Source organism: Rhinatrema bivittatum, chromosome 2, assembly GCF_901001135.1.
Source record: "Rhinatrema bivittatum chromosome 2, aRhiBiv1.1, whole genome shotgun sequence".
NCBI lineage: Eukaryota > Metazoa > Chordata > Amphibia > Gymnophiona > Rhinatrematidae > Rhinatrema > Rhinatrema bivittatum.
The window spans coordinates 167215624-167237212 of NC_042616.1; positions in this window are offsets into that span (position 1 = coordinate 167215624).

Sequence of the window (21589 nt, forward strand, 5' to 3'; positions counted from 1 at the left end):
GCGTAATTATGGAATCGGGGACAAGGAATTACTGGCGATTAAACTGGCCTTTGAGGCATGGCGTCCCTGGCTCAAGGGAACACAGCACCAGATCGCGGTATATACTGACCACAAGAACCTCGAGTACCTGCACCATGCTCAATGCCTTAATCACAGGCAGACCCGCTGGTCACTCTTTTTTACTTGGTTCAATTTCCTACTATGATACCGGCCAGCTAATAAGAACACTCGAGCCGATGCACTCTCTCGTTCTTTCACCACAGAAGACGCTCTGGATATTCCACAGCACATCATTGATCTGAATAAAGTTCTCCTCTCTACCACACTCAGTGCCATCTGGAAAGACGGTGGTTCCCTGACCACTTCAAAGGAAAATCCTCCACTAGGTACATGATTCCTTGCTGGCAGGCCATCCCGGACAAGCTAGAACTCTTTCCACTCTCCAGAGATTCTATTGGTAGCCAACCATGAAGAAAGATGCTCAAGCATATGTGGAATCATGTCCCACTTGCGCTTGTCAGAAGATGCCGGCAGGCCATCCTTGGGGTCTCCTACAACCTCTTCCTGCACCTAGTGAGCCATGGACACACATAGCCACAGATTTCATTGTGGACCTACCTCCTTCCAGTGGCAACAACACCATTTGGGTTACCGTGGACCAATTTTCGAAGATGGCTCACTTTGTGGCAATACCTGGTCTTTCTTCAGCCCCGGAATTAGAAAAATTGTTCATTTGCCACATCTTTCACCTTCACGGACTCCCGAGATATGTACTGTCTGATTGAGGTGTTCAATTTACAGCCAGGTTTTGGAGGTCACTATGTAAAACATTTGATATTGCCTTGGACCTCACATCGGCCTATCACCCGCAGGCCAATGGTCAGACAGAAAGGATGAACCAAACCCTGAAACAATTTCTTCGGGCATATGTGAACTCTTGGCAGAATGACTGGTCCGACTTGCTGCCCTGGCCCAAGTTCACCTTAAACTCCCATCAGTCTGCATCTACCAGGTCATCACCCTTTCAAGTAGTATATGGATGCCAGCCTCTGCTTCCTCTTCCACTACCTCTGTCTATGTCTTCTCCGGTGGCGCAGTGTTGTGCACAAGAGTTACATCAACTTTGGGAGCACACCAAACAACTTCTATAGCAAGCCGCTCGGAAGTCAAAGAAGTTCTACAAGCCCATCATCGGGCAGCTCCACAGTTTAACCCTGGAGACAAGGTGTGGCTCAGCACTCGCTTTATTTGCTTGAAACTATCTTCAGCCCCACTTCGCTCCCAGATACATAGGGCCTTTTTCTGTACTTCGCCAGCTGGGTCCGGTCACTTACAGTCTCCGTCTACCCACATCACTCAAGATTCATAACGCCTTCCACATCTCACTATTAAAGCCTCTCATCTTGTCTGAGTTCTCCAAGAAACCACCTGAGCCCCAACCTCTGGCATCAGAGGAGGACATTACGTATCAGGTACACTCTACTTCTCTATAGAGACTCAAGGACTTCCGAGCTGTATCTGATGTCAGTGCCCGGCGCTGATACTCCATGGCTCTATCCCTTGGGGCCATCCTCTCTAGTTCCTTTTGTCCTTCCAGCTCGCTGTCTCTCTGCTCTCTCTCCAGTACCTGCTGTTCTACGCACCCAGCAGCTGAGACCTCACCTCCCGACAATGAGGCTCACGGGGCCTCACCGTCAGGAGGCGAGGTCTCAGCTGACGTCAGACACAGTATCAGTCTAGAGTCTTTATTAAAGAGATAGAGTGGCATCACCCGTGCAGCGGGGGGTGCCAGAGAGGAGGTCTCACAGACCCAGAGACACAGGGTCAGTGGAATGGGGGATACCCAGGGAGGATACCTCCATAGAGTTGGTAATGGTGCACGGAGTGGGTACACCGGTGAGGGTCCTCAGTAGAGATGATAGCGGTCCGCGGAGTGGGGAACACCGATGAGGTCCTCAGTAGAGTTGGTAAAGGCACGCAGAGCGGGATACACCCAAGGGAGTCCTCCGTAGAGATGGTAATGATCTGCGAAGCAGGGTACACCAGAGAGGTCCTTGGTAGAATAGGAAATAGTCCGCAGAGTGGGGTACTCACAAAAAGAGTAGCGATGGTTCCAGGGAAACCCCGGGGAATGGGGAAGGCAGTAGTCCCAAGTGTCAGGCCCTCCGAGGAGTGGATAGCCAAGTCATGGAGAGGGCCCTCGAGGATCGGGTACCCAAGACATCTTATGCCACGAAGCAGGAACTGGAACACAGGGTCCTTGAGAGCGAGGCAGATTTAGCAAGGAGGATCTCTTTGCCAAGTCGTTGGTAGGCAGGGCCAGCTGGTTTAAATGTCCTGAAGGGATGACATCATCCGGAAGGGACGCCCCCGAGGTTCCCACCATGACGTGCTTAAGACTCGCCACACCTAAGAGATTCCAATGGCAAGATGGCAGTCGTCGGTGTCCATGCCGCCCCAGAAGGCCTGGGAGGGGTAGGCAGGCCGTCGGCAGCTGGCGAGGCTACCAGTCTACTCCACGGAATCAGGGAAGTGAAGAAACAGGTGAGCAACAGCGGTCGCAGTCACCTGCGACCGATGGGCATAACACAAGCCCTGTATCCTGTTTCTAACAGTGGCCAAACCAAGTCACAAGAACCTGGCAAGTACCCAGCATTAAATAGATCCTAAGCTACTATTCCTTATTGATTAATAGAGGTTTATGGACTTCTCCAGGAACTTATCCAAACCTCTTTTAAACCCAGCTACACTAACTGCAGTAACCACATCCTCTGGCAATGAATTCCATAGCTTAATTGTGCATTGAGTGAAAAATAATTTTCTACAATTTGTTTTAAATGTACTACTTGCAAATTCATGGAGTGCCCTCTCGTCCTTCTATTATCTGAGAGAGTAAATAACCAATTCACATTTACCCATTTACCCATTCAAATCCTTTCATGATTTTGTAGACCCCTATCATATCCTTCTTCAGCCATCTCTTCTCCAAGCTGAACAGCCCAAACCTCTTAAGCCTTTCCTCGAAAGGGAGCCATTCCATGCCTTTTATCATTTTGGTCGTCCGTCTCTGTACTTTTGCCAGTGTAACTATATCTTTTTTTGAGATGTGATGACCAGAACTACACACAATATCCAAGGTGCGGTCTCACCATGGAGCGATACAGAAGCATTATGACATCCACCAATTTATTTGCCATTTCCTTCCTAATAATTCCTAACATTCTGTTTGCTTTCTATGACCACCACAGCACTCTGAGCTGATGATTTAAATGAATTATCCACTATGATTCCTAGATCTCTTTCCTGGGTGGTAATTCTTAATATGGATCCTAACATTGTGTAACTACAGCAAGGGTTATTTTTCCCTGTATGCATCACCTTGCACTTGTCCACATTAAATTTCATCTGCCATTTGGATGCCCTATCTTCCAGCCTCACAAGGTTCTCCTGAATTTATAACAATCTACTTGTGATTTAACTACTCTACATAATGTTGTGTCATCCACAAATGTGATCACCTCATTTGTCGTACTTCTTTCCAGATAATTTATAAATATATTAAAAACAAGTACCAGTCCAAATACAGATCCCTGAGGCACTCCACTGTTTACCTTTTTCCACTGTAAAAACAGACTATTTAATTCTAATCTCTGTTTCCTTGTCTTTTAACCAGTTTGCAATCCACAAAAGGACATTGCCTCCTATCCCATGACTTTTTAGTTTTTTTAGAAGCCTCTCATAAGAGACTTTCTCAGACACTTTCTGAAAATCCAAATACACCACATCTACCGGTTTACCTTTGTCCACACATTTATTCACCCCTTCAAAAAAATGTAGCAGATTTGAGAGGCAAGACTTCCCTTGAGCAATCCATGCTGGCTGTGTCCCATTAAACCATGTCTATCTAAATGTTCTTTGATTTTATTGTTTATAAAGATTTCCACAATTTTTCCCAGCACTGAAGTTAGGCTCACTGGTCTATAGGTTCCCGGATTACCTCTGGAGCCCTTTTTAAATATCGGATTTACATTGGATACCTTCCAGTCTTCAGTTACAATGAATGGTTTTAATGATAGGTTACAAATTAATTGTAATAGATCTAAAATTTCATTTTTTAGTTCTTTCAGAACCCTGGAATATATTCCATTCAGTTTAAGTGATTTACTACTCTTCAGCTTGTAAATCTAGCCTACTACATCTTCCAGGTTCACCGTAATTTGGTTCAGTTCATCTGAATCATCACCCTTGAAAACCGTCTTTGGAATGAATATCTTCCCAACATTCTCATCTATAAACCCTGAAGCAAAGAATTATTTCAGTCTTTCCGCAATGGCCTTATCTTCTCTAAGTGCCTCTTTAACCCATCAATCGTCTAATGGCCCAACCGACTCCCTCACAGGCTTTCTGCTTTGGATATATTTTTTAAAGTTTTTATTTTGAGTTTATGCCTCTATGGCCAAATTCTTTTCAAATTCTCTCTTAGCATGTCTTATTAATGTTTTACATTGAATGTTTTTCCCTATTTTCTTCAGATAGATCATTCTTTCAATTTTTGGAAGAAAATCTTTTGGCTAAAATAGCCTCTTTCACTTCACCTTTTAACAATGCCAGCAATTGTTTGGCCTTCCTTCCACCTTTCTTAATGCATGGAATACATCTGGACTGCTCTTTTAAGATGGTATTTTTTAACTGCACATCTGCTGAGGCAGAAAAATACTGAGAAACTGAGGCAGCATCAGGCCTTTTATAGGGAGTCAAGCTAGATCTTGAATTTTCATCTCTGCCTCATCCCACCTGTATGGACTGATCTGCAGGATAAAAAAAGAAGATGTTGACTAGAGGAACATAATGTTTGAGATGGAATGTATAGATGAAACATTTTGATCAGATATGAAGGTGAATCGTCATGTAAAGATTTAAATACCATGACCAAAAAAAGATTACATTTTTTTATACTGTGAGACTGGTAACCAATGTAACCGCTGAACCTGGGGAGAGACATGTTCATATGAAGGTGTCTTCATTAATAAAACAGATGCCTAATTTTGGTATAATTGCAAAACTAGCAAGCGAGTTTTCAGAAGCCTGATATATACTGAATTATAATAGTCAATTGTAGTTAAAATAAAAGCTTAGACAATTGTTCTAAAATCTGAATGATCCAAGAACAGTCTTAAGTGAGGTAGCAGCTTTAACTTAAAATAACCAGTAGATAACACAGATTTCAATTGTAAGGTATAATTAAAATTAGAGATGTGAATCGAAACCGGAATTGGTTCTGATTCCGGTTCCGATTCACATCGTGTTTTTTTTTTTCGTCCGGCCCGAGCCGATAAACAAAAAACCCACCCTGACCCTTTAAAACTAATCCCTTAGCCATTTTTAAAGATGGCGTCGGCCATCCAGTGCTCCCTCCATGTGACAGGGGCCGGCCAATGGCACGGATACCCTGTCATATGGTAAGGGCAAAGGGCCATCGGCGCCATTTTGATTAGTGGCAGCCGATGGCCCGGGAGTGGGAGATCACTCCCGGGTCCCCCACTGGATCACCAGGTACCTGTAAAAAGTTTTTGGGGGGGTCGGGAGGGTGGGGGAAGCTAAGTGATTAGTTTTAAAGGGTCGGGGTGGGTTTAGGGCTTATTTTTGTGTGCCGTTTTTCCCACCCTCCCCCAAAACGATAAGAGAACCCCACGAATAATTTCATGGAGTTTTCCCATCGTTTTGGGGGAGCCCCCGATTTCTGACGATTTTGAAAATATCGTACGAATCCCGATTCACATCCCTAATTAAAATTACTATCTTATTGAAACTCTCCATTTCTTACATGCTCTACGCAAGTTATATCTTTCCCAATCACTGATAGCCCAATCAAATGCAATGGTCTGGGCTTCCTAGAAATCCATAAGGCAACCAAAGTATTTGAAACCTTCCATTCTTTAATAGCAATTAGACAGGACGAAATCTGGGAAAGAGTGCTTCCTTGCTTTGAAACCTGCTGCTTTTTGATTTATCTGTGAGTCATCCTGAGTGAATTTTTTTTTTTCTCTCCTCATCTCAACATGCACATACTGTGTCTATGGGTGCAGGGACAGGAGAAGGAAGAGCTGGTCTCTTTGGATTCTAGGGCAGGATCTGCACCAATGCCCTACCCTCCAAGAAGGAGCATGGATATGGCCATAATCCATCTTCCTTTCCTTCAGGAGAAGGGGAACTTTACATTTTATATAATCTTCTGTGTTCTATGTATGTTTATGAAAAGGATTAGTCATATGTGAGTATGAGTCATGGCTCCAAGTGCTGAAATGTGAATGTGAGTGAATGTGTGCAAAATAGGACCCGATAGTATAGGTGTATGAGATTGAATATGAGGATGATATATTAATGTTAGGAGGCAAATGTAGTTAGTAGGTGTGTTAGGATGCTTGCTTGTTAGGATGTTAGGATAAAGTAGGAACAGATATTTAAATAGAGGTCAGCTGGGATGAAGAGCAGAGGTGTTAGCCATCAGACCAACTATACAACAAACGAGTTGGACCTGAAGGGGGAAAAGTCTCAGACAGAAAAACAGGTGACCCCAGCCCAGGACAGGGGATTCGTCAGGAGCAAGGTAAAGGAGTTCATGGGAAACAGGAAGTATTCCTGGCAACTAGAAGGTGATCCAGGCAGCCTCTGTTGGGAGAACCCTCACAAGGGCCAATGTGTAATAAGGTGTGCTTAGCAGAATGCACAGTTACCTATAGTTATATGCACATTTTTTGTACAAGGAAATATGTGCATAAAAAATGTGTACACAAGAATGTGCATATAGGTTAGCACCCTCTCATGTAAGTCAAAAAGTAATGAATGCTTTAGCTATTACCTAGAATAACCAAAAAACGGCAGCAACACAAGGGAGTATTCAAAACAATATCAACAAAAACACAAAGGTATTCTCCCTAGAAAAAAACTTGTTTTAAAAAGGCTAAATAAGCTCCAAAACATGATATCAACCACCAGAATATAGCTCTAGTATGAGCTAATGGAGGAAAAATACCTCAGAATACTAGAAAGTACCATCCATTTAAAGGACTCGTTCTATTCCAATCTTTGGTCTGAAAACCTCCAACCTACCATCTTTTGATTGCTGGGTGCTCTGGTTTAAGATAGAACCACAGGAAGTATTTACCGAGAATGAGTATGAAGTAGACTTGAAGCAGTGTGAGGGTTTTTAATGTTTAGACATTACTTGCTTAATTTTTGAATATCAACTTTTTTAGATTATACTTTGAATCTTCCTCCGAGATCGCAATGCCCTGATGAAGTCTGTTGTCAAAACGCTGGCCAACATTGGCATTACCTTCACAGGAAATGTGAGGAATTGAGACAAGTACTGGAGCAACCCATGCATGAGACGAGTGGTTCAGCTAAGTTTTCTTTTATGAATTTCAAGTTGTACATTGTTGCTGGCTCGTGGGGAATTGCTCTGTTTGCTTAATAATTGACTGTTTTATACATGCTGCTGGTGTCTGGTGCACGATTTTTATGCACTTATATAGAAAAAAAAGAAAACAGATAAACAAAATATATTGATCCAAATAAATTGATGGAAATTGTTACGGTTCTGGCCGCGAGCGCTGCGACCAGACCCTTACCTCCGTGTTCCTGGACCTGTTCCCGCTTCTGTTGGCCTAGTTCGCGGCCTGTTCGGCGGCGTCCTCGTGAGGGCCGCGCACCGGGAAGCCTCCCATGGACGCCCTGTCTCTAGGCATGCGCGCGCGCCACTTGGGCACTTTTCTAGGCTGTTTCCCGCCAGTGTTGACTCCGCCCAGTTCCTGACGTCAGACGCTGCGGCCTTGATAAGCCGGCCGTGGACACTCAGTCTTTGCCTTGCAAAGGGCTTACCTACCGGTTCCCTGTTGCTCCGTGCCCCGGAGTAAGCTGCCTTGGTACTCGCTCCATTCCTGCTTGCCTGCTACAGTACTTGCTTGGTTCCTGCTTGCCTGCCTCAGTTCCTGCCTGGTTCCAGTACCCGACTCTTGCTACAGTTCCTGCCTGGTTCCAGTACCCGAGTCTTGCTACAGTTTCTGCCTGGTTCCAGTATCCGAGTCTTGCTACAGTTCCTGTCTACTGTTCTAGTCTGGTTCCAGTTCTCAGTCCGGCTCATCAGCCTGCCCGCTCCAGTCTCAAGAACATCAACTCGCCTAAGTCCCAGCGGCCGGGCTCCTACGGGCTCCTCCCGGGGGGGCTTCGGCTTCCAAGGGTGAAGCCTCACCTAAGTCCCAGCGGTTGGGCTCCTACGGTCTCTTCCCGGGGGAGCACCAGCTTCCAGGGTGAAGAGCACCTCTACGTCCTGCCTGAACATCTGCCTCCTAGCCTGCGGTGTACCAGAGACATTGAATACCATTCCCAGTCTCTTGCAGGTCGGCCCAAGGGTCCGCTAAATTGAGACTCCATAACAGGAAATAATGGTAGGTTGGAGGATTTTAGACCAATGATTGGAATAGAGCGAGTCCTTCAAATCAATGGTACTTGCGGTATTCTGAGGTCTTTTTCCTCCATTAGCTCATACTAGAGCTGTATTCTGGTGGTTGATATCATGTTTTGGACCTTATTTAGCCCTTTTAAAACAAGTTTTTTCTGGGGAGAACACCTTGGTGTTTTTGTTGATATTGTTTTAGCTATTACCTGCCAATGCAAAGAGCTATATAGACTTAACTCATGTCCTTTTTATGCTGGAAATTGTACTCCCAGCCAGCGGTGGAGTAAAGTTTCTGGCACTAGTGTTAATGTATGCAGCTGATTGGGAGTTCATGGTACTGGGGACCTGAATGCTGGATTTCTCACCCACCCTCCTTTAAATATTTTTTAAATGCTCCCATGGGGCAACTTTCTCTTTCTCTCCCTCCATCCTTTAAATGGTTTCCTTTATTCTTCCTTTAATCCAGAAATAACAAAATATGGCACAGACTGTAAGAAACAAAATACCCCCTCCTTATTCCTCCATATGCTGCCCTGTGCCGACCCTATATCTTGTATTTCTGGTCCCTCCATCTGCTCCTACTACTTGCTATCATTTTTAAAGCCCTACCATACATATGCTGCGCTGTACAAACACACATAAGAGACAGTCCCTGCTTCAAGAAGCCTGTAATGTAGTCAAGGCAAACATACATGACAAACAAGAATCTCTAGGAAGTGTATAACAGAGAAATACTTAGGATTCAAAAGCAGCTTCGAACGGAGAGTTTTTAAACTGGATTTGAATATGGTCAGAGAGGGAGCAAGGTGGAAGGAACAGAATCAGGAGCTGGCAGTGGAGGAGAAGGGCATAGATCAGAGCAGCTTGCCTGCTGAATGGCGTTCACAGGGAAGTGTGCAGGGAGAGAGAAAAGAAGATAAAGTAATGAGGAGCTGCAGAGTGAATGCATTTATAGCAAATAACAGAAGCTTGAACTGTATGCAGAAGCAGACAGGGAGGGAGCCAATGTAGTGACTTCAGAAGAGGGGTTACATAGTCATAGCAACAATGAAGAAAGACGTGGCTGAATTTTGAATAGATTGCAGTGGAGAAAGACGGTTCAGCTGGAGGCCAGCAAGGAGCAAGTTGCAGTAGTCCATGCGGAAGGTGATAAGAAAGTAGATGAGCGTTTTGGTTGCATGCTTACAAACGAAGGGACAGAATATAGCAATTATAATCCAATTAGACATCTTTGCTCACCAGGCAAAAATTTACAAGACACATCATTTTTTAAAGTTATGTATTTGTGTGAGACATGAGATCGGACATTTGTCACAGCGAGCCCAAAAATGTTATATGCTTTGCCTGATTCATTAAGGACTGAGTCTGTCATAAAAAGTTTCTGAAAAAACCTAAAGGCAGTCTTATTCAACACGGCAATTTCTGTATTGCAGGCTCATTTGAGTAACTACTACATGGGTGAATAAAGTGGTCACATACTGATGAGGTCTGGTTTTGTAATAAGTAATATGTCTGGTGTTTTTATCTTCATATTTTGTATGGCGTTTGTAACTCGCCCAGAATTTATGATGGAGCGAGTAATAAATATTTTTTTAAATTAAATTTAATTAAAATGTTATGGAGGAAGAACCAACACACACCAGCAATGTTTTGGTTTCCTGTTCTGTATAGGGCAGGGTGATTTGATGCCAATGTGCCAAGTTCCTGCTGGAGACATTTTTTGGGGGGAATTCTGTGTTAAACAAGATGAATAATGAGTGTTCACATAATGACAGGGCAGGCAGCCTGATAGAAATCCCATCTCATTCCCCAAAACTGTCACTTTTGAAGTTCCATGACCTTTGAAGGAGGGTGTCGCATGCCGTCCAAAGCTCACAGACAGCATCGTCACTGGATAATTCTATATCTTGGATCCAATAAAAAAGTAACACAGCCCACCAGGAAACAACAGCCTCCTGGACATACACTGTTGATTCTGATGTCTGAGTATTTTGCAGCCATTACTTATCCCTAGGTGTTAGCAGCATGGGATCTATCTAATGTTTGGGATCCTGCCAGTGGGTGGGCATTCCTTGTGACCTGGAATGCCCACCCACTGTTAGAAACAGGATACTGGGCTTGATGGTCCCTCAGACTGATCCAGTATGGCAAATCTTATGTTCTTATATCCTGATGCTTCATAAGTTATGCAGATAAAATAAGCATAAAACATGCTTTGTGCTTGTTTTGTGTGCATAAATCATGATCTTGGAGGACTCCTTTATTCCCCTTCCCCAAGTTATAATGGGCGCTCAGCCTAGGGAAAAGGCTGAGTGCATATTTTAACTCAGGTTTGTGTGCTTTTTTTAAAACTCTTGATGCAGTAACATACCGTTTGCTTACTGCATTGGGAGTTACATTTTCTAGCGCATGCATTAAGAAACGGTACACTGAATTACAGCGCACAGTGTTATTACATCGGTCTAACAGTTTGTTGCTCTCACTTCAGTCCACTAGGAGAATCAATTCTAGCACAGTGATCTATTCCTGCCTACCTTGTTCCTACCTTCTTCAGCTCCAGTACAGTGCGTCATTCCTGTCTGCCTTGCTTCAACTTACTTCATTTCCAGCCTGACCAGTTTCCAGTGTGCTTCAGCTCTGGTCCAATTCTGCATTCAAATCAGCTGTGGACCTGACAATTGAAAGGTGACCAATGTAATGCTCATCTTTAAAAAAGGCTCCAGTGGTAATCCGGGAAACTACAGACTAGTGAGTCTTACATTGGTGTGGTGCAAAATGGTAGAAGCTATTTTGAAGGATAAAATTACCGTACTGACCAACTGGAAGGACTCAGACCAATAGGGCAGATCCAACATATATTCAGCAAAGTCTTTCCTTACAAATCTGTTGGATTTTTTGGAAGGGGGTAACAAACATGGACAAAGTTGATATAGTGTATCTGGATTTTCAGAAGGTGTTTGACAAAATACCTCATGACCGATTCACATTTACCCGTTCTAGACCTCTTATGATTTTATAGACCTCTATCATATCCCCCCTCACCCATCTCTTCTCCAAGCTGAACAGCCCTAATCTCTTTAGCCATTCCATCCCCTTTATCATTGTGGTTGCCCTTCTCTGTACTTTCTCCAATGCAACTATATATTTTTTAAGATGCGGTGACTAGAATTGTACATAGTACTCAAGGTGTGGTCTCACCATGGAGCGATACAGAGACATTAAGACATTTTCCATTTTATTCACCATTCCTTTCCTAACAATTCCTAACATTCTTTTTGCTTTCTTGACTACTGCAGCACACTTAGCTGATGATTTCAATGTATTTCAATTGTATCCACTATGACACCTAGATATTTTTCCTGGGTGGTAGCTCCTAACATTGTGTAACTACAGCAAGGGTTATTTTTCCCTATATGCATCACCTTGTACTTGTCCACATTAAATTTCATTTATTTATTTATGTATTTATTTTACCGTATTTATTTTCTGCGCCCTTCAAAGTTCGGGGCAGGTTACAAATAAAATATATATAATTAATAAGGAAAACATAAAATATGAGTAGATTGCGAACATTAAAAAAGGCTTAAAATAACAAAATAATAAGTCATAAAAACAGTAAAATAATCAAAGAAGAGTATGTCATGAGGCAGATGATAACATAAGTCTGGAAAAGCTAATGTGAAAAGGTAGTGTTTAAGTACCTATTTACAGTCTTTGTTGTTGGAGATTAATCTCAGATCAGGAGGTAAAGTGTTCCGTAATATTGGGCCTGCGATTGAGAAAGCACACTCTCATGTAACAGTCAGCCTGGTTGCTTTGGGTGATGGAACTTGTAAAAGAAGTTGATTTTTTGATCTGAGGTTTCTACAGGGGGTATATAAAAGTAAAGTGGCAGACAGCCAAGAATTGTTGTTGTTGTAGATGAGATTGTGTATAATAGTCAAGGTTTTATATGGAATGCGCCATTTGATTGTTGCAACCGTCGCTGCTCGACGACCTCACTCCGCCCTCTTTACCTCTGTGGCAACTCCTTCCAGGTCTGATGGACGACTGGCTGCCACGGCGTCTCCATGCCGTCTCCCTCTGGCGTTCCCGGACCGGCTCGACGTTGCAGTTCTGCCATGTTGCCTGAAGACCTAGGGTGCACGCGCTCTGATTGAACTACCAGCAAGAGCACGAACCTCAGGGGTGTCCCCCTGAGATGACGTCATCTGCTTCCAATATTTAAAGGTCTCTATTTCACTATCTAACTGAGTTAGCAAGGAAGGGGATTGCTTCGGCTATACCTCCCAAGCTACTCTGCCTCCTCGGACTTACCAGAGGTACCCGCTCCTCGAAGGCCTCGCTCTTTTTCTTTACTTTCAGATTACAGATAGACATCGGTCCTCGCTCCTCGAGGGCTCATGTTCCTGGATACTCTGAAGATTCTCTTCTGCTTGGAAGCTATCGCTGCTACTAACAATTGTGAGTTACCATCGCTCTCTCAGAGCTTTCCCTGGAACCAGATACTCGCTCCTCGAGGGCCTAAACCTTTCCAGCACCTGAGCTTCCTTGAGATCTTATGTGAGTTTTGTCATCTAGTTCTGTTCATGAACTCTGCCTACTCTGCCTACTCACTTTCTACAGTTTCTCAACACCTCAGCCATCCTGGATCGCTGTTCCAGTACTGAGGGACTACAGCCCTGCCGGGCATATCAGCTCACTACTGCCACCTCTGGTGGTTTCAAAAACCTGTTTAATAAAAGAACTAATGTGCGTCTGTCTCCATACTCAAGCCTAGCCGATGGTCCCTCTCAGGATATCCTCCCGGGGGCGTGGTCATCTGCCACCAGCCCAGGGATCCACCCACAACTATATCAGATTGATGACTCCTTCTTCTTAGGAGCCTATAACATCAGATTGCTGACTCCTCCTTCTTTAGGAGCCAATAAGAACAAATTGCTACTCCGCAGTCTAACTAACAGAAGATTTATTACAGATTGCTATCTCCTAGCTTGTCAGCTAAGCAGATAATAACAGATTGCTAACTCCCAGCTCTAACTGTTGCGGTCCCGGTCGCTAAGCTAGCGACCGGGTCCTTACCTGTTTCCCGGTCCCTGCTGCCGCACCGCGAGCCGCGTGGTAAAAGGCCTGCCTGGCTGCATGGCAGCGGCGTCTCCCTCGTGGAGATGCCACCAAGGCCCGAAGCCGACTCCTCCCCCTGCTGGGGAATGCACGCGTGCAAGGCCAGAGGCTTTGTAGGTCCAGCACCCGGAAGTGCTGAACCGCCCTCTACCTGACGTCAGACGCCGGCAGGGTACTTTAGCTGGCGTCTGCTTCCCCTGCTTTGCCTTGCAACGAGGTCGCTCCCAGTGAGTGCTAGTTGCTGTTCCTGTTGTTCCTGCCTTACTCCAGTTCCTGTTGTTCCAGCCTTGCTCCAGTTCCTGTTGTTCCTGTCTTGCTCCTGATTCCGCTGACCCGGATCCGCTTCCGTTCCTGCTACTCATGCTCCTTGGCTTGTCTCTCCGGCTCTCAACCACCGGTCCGCACCTCGTCTCTCCTTGTCTTCTGCCAGCCTCGACCACCGGACCGCACCTCGACTCTCCTTGTCTTCTGCCAGCCTCGACCACTGGACCGCACCTCGACTCTCCTTGTCTTCAGCCAGCCTTCACCAACGGATTGTTCCTAAGTCCCAGCGACCCAGACCCCTATGGGCTCCACCTGGGGGGGTCTCGGGTTTCCAGGGCGAAGATTCACGTTGTCCGCACCAGCTGTGCTCCACCTCCCGGCCTCTATACCATTCTCGGAGCCCACGCTCCACCAAGCCAGCCCAAGGGTCCACCACCAGACTCACTCCGCAACACTAACCCAGAGCTTTCCTAACATTGATTGGTAGCCAGTGCAATTGAAAGAGAACGGGAGATGTGTGATCTTGTAATCTGCGGTTGGAAAGTAGCCATGTTGCTGCATTTTGCAAGAGTTGTAGTGGGTATATGGCAGATCAAGATAAACTAAGTACAGAGAATTACAGCAATCAAAACCGGTAAGGATCAGAGATTGGAGTATTGTATGGAAAAGAGTAGGATCAAGTAGTGTTTTGATATGTTTGAGGAGGCGGAGTTTGTAGAAGGAAAATTTGGTTATGGATTTAATACGTGTAGATAAATTTAGTTTAGGGTCCAATATGATGCTAAGATTATGTACCTTTTTGGATATATTGATAGTTATGTTATCAACAAGAATGGAATTGGGAATATTTTCAAATTGCGGGTGTCCTAAGATCATTATTTTCATTTTTGAAAGATTTAAGTTGAGTTTGTTGTGAGATAACCATTTTCTTACTGTAAATAGGTAGAGTTCGAGAAATTTTAGGGTTGAGTTCCAATTGTGTTTGGTTGGGAAAAAAAATTGTATATCATCAGCGTAGAGGTGATACAAAATGCTGAGAGTTGATAACAGTTGACAAATAGATATAAGATATATATTAAATAAGGCTGCTGATAAAGCAGATCCTTGTGGGACTCCTGTTTTTAGGGGAAATGGAGTAGAGCTTGCATGATTTATGAAGATTTCTTGATACCTGTTTGTGAGATATGATTGAAATCAAGAATGGACTGTTCCAGATATACCTATGTTGGAGAGGCAAGAGTAGAATTTCATGATTTATTGTATCAAAAGCAGGAGAGAGGTCTAGAAAGATAGAGATATACTAAGTTCCTGCATCATTTTCCATTTGGATGCCTAATCTTCCTGTCTTGCAAGGTCCTCCTGCAATTTATCACAATCCACTTGTGATTTAACTACTCTGAATAAATGTTTATTATCTGCAAATTTGATTACCTCACTCATATTCCTTTCCAGATCATTTATAAACATATTGAAAAGCATCAGTCCAAATATAGATCCCTGAGCACTCCACTGCTTACCATTTTCCACTGAGAAAACTGACCATTTAATCCTATTCTCTGTTCCTGTCTTTTAACCAGTTTGTAATCCACAAAATCCCTTGTCTACGTGCTGCTCCTGCTGACACTCTGGAGCAAATTCTCTGGGCTAATCAACTCCTGCACTTTGAACTCTCCTCCAGCAGCCTCTATACCATCTCCTCTGCTGCCTGCCGCTGGGACTAAGTCGCTATCCCCCCCCCCCCCCCCCCAAGTAGCCCATAGTGACGCCAGAGGTGCCACATGCCGGGAGTCGCGCCCCTTCGTGCATCCATCGTGCAACCAGCAAACCAACTTAAGTAGATAAAATACTATAGATTTCTGCTGTATTTATCATCCTTGTCTCTTTCACTTTGCTTTCACAGACACACGTCTGAGTAGACACTGCCATGGACATACCAACAATAACCATTCACAGTAAATATGGTGACCTGACTCACCATTATAATAAACATAAATCCTTGAAACCAAAAACAATCACTAGAACATCTTTAATTAATATTTCCATTTCATTAATGGCTTCCCTTCTCTTTCTTTACTCACTTACACTATTACTCTGTAATGTACAATCGATCAGAAAAAAGACTACCATTATAAACGACATTTTGGCAGAAAAGAACCCTGATTGTTTTCTTATCACAGAATCATGGTTGACAGAGACAGACAACATAACAATCAACTCACTATGCCCTCCTGACTATTTTCCAATCTCTGAACACAGGCGAGGAGGCAGCCTCTTAGCCATCTGCAAATCCTCACTATCCCTACCAAAAATCATCCTTCCTCTCATTCCTCCATACGGAATCCTCCTAATTTCGACCAGCATTCTAAATAGTCTCCTAATATACTGCCCTCCTGGGACAATTCATCAAGATCCATCAACAATTATTGAAGCTATATCCTCACTCCCAGTAGATCTCACCAAAACCATAATTGAAGGAGACTTCAATATTCATTTCAATGCCATAAACCCACATTTTACAACAACTTCTTTTCTTGATGCTCTATCAGGACTAGGCTGGTTTCATAATATTACTACCCCCATTCATAAATTTGGTCACACCTTAAATCAAATCTTCTGCAATCCTACATTTATAAAACCCGAAGATACCACTTTAGTTACATCTCCTATTCCCTGGTCCAATCATAGCCTGATTCATTTAAGCACTTATTTAAGGTCCAACAATAAACTGACTCAGTCTTAAACTCTTCACGCACTTCCCAAATAGAAAAAAATTGACCCAGAAGATTTTGTAATGCAACTTTCAGAAACCTTTCCAGATTCTATATTAAACGACATTAACTCAACTGTTGACCTTTGGAATAACACAATTTCCAGTGTCTTAGACTCCATAGCTCCTATATCGTGTTCTCACACTAAATCCAAACCTTCTATAGACTGGTACACAACCGAACTTAAAATGCTAAAAACCAAATTGTGACAATCAGAACACGCCTGGAAAAAACATAACACTTCCAAATCAAAAAATTCTACTTTATATGTCTTAGAAAATACAGAAAAGAAATCTCTTTAGCAAAAAAGAACTTTTACTTTTCTAAAATCAAAGAAGCCAATGGTAATATTTCTGTTCTATTTAATATGGTGAAACAACTAACATCCCTCCCAACACCTGTTCCTCCAGCATTAAGTAATGACTTCTGTAACCAAATTGCTTCCTATTTCAAAACTAAAATTATCAACATATCATCAGAACTCAGACATCTACCCTACCCTAAAAACTTTATTCATAAAGCTGACTGCTCCTGGTCACCATTTTCACCTACTGATTCAGACACAATCATACATGTTCTTCAAAAACAAAAATTTCCTTCTCCTCTTTCAATTCACGTCCTGGACATTACCTGAAATCATTCAGCCCACCAATATACAATTTTCTTGTCAATCTTATAAATCAATCTCTATGCACAGATGTATACGCTGACCAGTTCAAGCTGACTTCAGTACTACCAATTCAAAAAAAGAAAAAGGAAGACTTCTTGAACTTAAACAACCTATGCCCCTTAGCCTCATTTAACCACATGCTCCAAAGTAGCAGAAGACATTGTTTTATACCAACTAAACAATCATCTCTATGACAATGAGCTTCTCCACCCTAAACAGCATGGCTTCCGAAAAAGCCACAGCACAAAAACTTTACTGATATCTTCTTCTGCAACTTTATTAAGAGGATTTGATTCCAACATTGACTATATACTAGTGCTCTTAGATATTTCAGCAGCATTTAACACTCTTGATCATTCTATACTACTGTCCAGACTCCGCTCAATTGGTATTTCAGACACGGTCTACAGCTGGTTCAATTCCTTTTTCACCAATCGTCAATATCAAATCCATATAGGTACATGTTCCCCTCAAGGGTTCCACAAGGCTCCTCACTTTCATCCATTCTGTTCAACATTTACCTCCTGCCACTATGCTATCTGCTAGACAGTCTTAATATTCAATTCAAAATATATGCAGACGATATTCACTTTTTGTACCATATTCAAAATCTTGGTCTAACACCCTATCTTTAGTTTCCTTATACATTAATACTATAAAATCTTGGCTTTCCCACAATCGTCTGAAACTTAACACTTCAAAAACGGAAATCGTACACCTATCCTCCATTCCAATGTCCAACTGTAGCCTTCCTACTCATCAAGATCTCAATGGCACTCTTTTACCGATCAAATCAAAAGCCTGTAATCTTGGCGTCATAATTGACTCCAGTCTTTCCATGTCGCACCATATATCTCTAATAGTAAAAAACTCTTTTTTTTAAGCTACATATGTTGAAGCGTCTTAAACCCCTACTATATCATCAAGACTTCAGAACAGTTCTGCAAGCTTTAATTTTTAGTAAACTAGACTATTGTAATACTCTGTTTTTTGGTCTTCATCAAAATGCTGTCCACCTGCTACAGTTAATCAAGAATGCAGAAGCACATATCCTTACTGGCAAGTCATGTAGAGACCATATTTCACCTGTTTTATACTCTTTACATTGTTTACCCATTGAATTCAGGATCAAGTTCAAAATTATTTCCATTATTCACAACCTATTAAATGATGATACTTCAACCTGGCTCAGTTCACAACTCTGCATTTATAAACCTTCTAGAAACCTACGTTCAGCCCAAAAACATTTGTTGCAAGTTCCTACAATCAAAATTGCTCAACTGGACATAACGAGACATCATGCGTTCTCAGAAGCTGGCCCTCAGCTTTGGAATTCAATTCTATCCCAGATAATATTAGGCACCTTGACAGCAGGACAGAATTTAAAAAGAGTTTAAAAACCTGTCTTTTTAAATGCGCTTTTAACATCAATGAGGTCATCTAACCTTGCCTCTCCTATCTACTGTTTATATTTTATTTATGTTCTCCCATTCTCCTTTCTGAGCTTTTATGAAACACACTGTTCTTAATCTTTATTGTTTTTAATAGTTTTTTACCTGTCTTTTAGTTTTATGAATTATATTATTTTTAATTTCTTTTAAAATTCTTTACTCTATGCTATTATATGTGATTTTATTATGTATGTTATACTGTAAACCATTTTGATTACATTTTAGTATAAAAAACAGTATATAAAACATTCTAAATAAATAAATAAATCATCTCCTATCCCATGACTTTTTTGTTTTCTTAGAAGCCTCTCATAAGGGACTTCTAGAAGCTTGTGGAATGGGCATCTAAATGGCAGATGAAATTTAATGTGGCATCACCACCCAGGAAAAGGTTCTTGGAATTACTGTGGACAATACTTTGAAATCCTTGGCCTGCTATGCAGTGGTGATTTAAAAAGTTAATAGAATGTTAAGTAGTATTAGGAAAGGAATGGAAAATAAAATAGAAGATATCATAATGCCTCTGGAATAATCCATGGTGCAAACGCAACTTGAGGCAGTTCTGGTCACCCAATTTCAAAAAATGATATAGCTGAACTAGAAAAAGTACAGAGAAGGGCAACCAAAATGATGACGGGGATGAAACAGCATCCCTATGAGAAAAGGCTAAACAGGTCAGGGCTCTTCAGCCAAGAGAAGAGATGGCTGAGACAAGATAAGGTGAAAATCTTGAGTGTGGTTGAATGGGTAAACAGAGAATGGTCATTAACCATTTCAAATAGTACTAGGAGACATTCCATGAAGCTAATAGTTAGTACAATTAAGGGGACTTTGTTCCCCATGATTTTACATCAGCAGCACTTTTTAATGATGATATTTATTGTAACGTGTTGCCAACATGGTGGTCTTGATGTAGTCATTTTCCACTTACCTCCACACAACCATACACATACCTGAGAACTTTTGATTTTCAGTCACCCTGAGATGACCGTGAATGCGGGGGGGGGGGGGAGGAGGGCATGGAGCGGGCAAGGGGCTGGATGTGCACAAACGTATTTTCATACACACACATATTGACACACTCACATGTTCACAATCACTTTCATACACACACGCTCATTCTTACATGCTAACTCTTATTCCTCATTCTCTGACACATTCTCACTTACACCTTTACTCCTCTCATTTTCCCATATTCATGCACTCTCACATATGCTCACTCACTCACTTCTCTCCCTCTTGCACATACACACACGCCCACCCTCCTTTATACCCATGCTCATTCACAATCTCACTTCTCTTCCTTCTACACACACATACACATTAAGGGCCGGATTTTATAAATTAGCGCGATCGCGTACTTTTGTTCGCACACCAGGCGCGAACAAGAGTACGCGGGATTTTAATAGATACGCGCGTAGTCGCGCGTTTCCATTGAAATCCGGGGTCGGCGTGCGCAAGGCGGCCCAAATTCGGCAGCCTGCGCGCGCCAAGCCACGCAGCCTGCCTCCATTCCCTCCGAGGCCGCTCCGAAATCGGAGCGACCTCGGAGGGAACTTTCCTTCCACCCCCCCCCCCCCACACCTTCCCTTCCCTTCCCCTACCTAACCCAACCCCCCGGCCCTATCTAACCCCCCCCCTACCTTTGCGCGCGCCGGCCGGCTGCCCGCTCCGAGTTCCGGTCCCGGGGGCTGGTCCGGAATCCGCGGCCACGCCCACAGAACGCCCCCGGGTCGAAACCACGCCCGCGGAGCTGCCCCCGAAACGCCGCGTCACACGCGACAAGCCCCCAAAACACCGTGTCACTGCCGGCACGCCCCTCCATGCAAGCCCCGGGATTTACGCGCGTCCCGGGGCTTGCGCGCGCCGCTGAGCGTATGCAAAATAGGCTCGGTTCGCGCAGGGGGGGGTTGGGGTAGGTTTTCGGGGGGTACGCGCGTATCGCTTTGAAAATCTACCCGTAATAAACATGCTTTCCCCTCCCCCTCCACAAAGAAATTTACATATACACACACACACATACATGCCCCTTCACATAAACACACACATACACATATACCACCCCCTTCACTCACTACTTCTCCCCACCCCAAACTCACCAATAGCAGCAACCTCCTCCTGGATTTCTTTTTTTCACGGTAAAGATTATGTCCGTTTTATGTTCTCAACAATGTACATTAAGCAAGATCAGGCAGTGCTATTATGGTCAGTGTCGCTGCAGCATAAGGTACCAAACCCTTCTTTCCAGAGATATCCGCTATTTTCAATTATTTGTTGCTATTTATATTCAATTCTAAGGTAAAACATTATTGGTCGCACTGACAGAATGCAATTTCCCACATACTGTGTCCTTGTCCTGATACAGCCATGGTCGTGGAAGTGAAAGGGAGGGAAAAAAAAATCAGTCTCTCTCATCATCTGCAGATAAGGTTGCCTTGCTCCCAGTGTCTCCACATCATCAGGAAAAAGTATTTAGGGAGAAACTCTTGCCATCTGCTGTACTCCTTGCCTTTCAAATTATGAGAGTGCAGTTCTGTGCATGCAGTGGGAAAAACCCGAAGACACATGAGTAATGACACAGTTTACTAAGCCAGAACATTCTGATACAGCAGGAGCAGACTTCTCTTAATTAGATGTGCCTGGGGTTTCAGGAGACAAACTGGGAGATCCTCTGCAGTTTAGGATTTCTCTCTCTGTACCTGGACATCACACTTTTGTTTTTGCATGGTAAGATGGGTACGACCTCAGTGCAGCCTACAACTCTCAGAGCCCCTGCCTCTGTTAGCCTCCTCCCCTCCTTGTCCTCACAGGCCAATTGGAGACTTCCTCCCTTCTTCCTGCCAGAGAGGAGGTA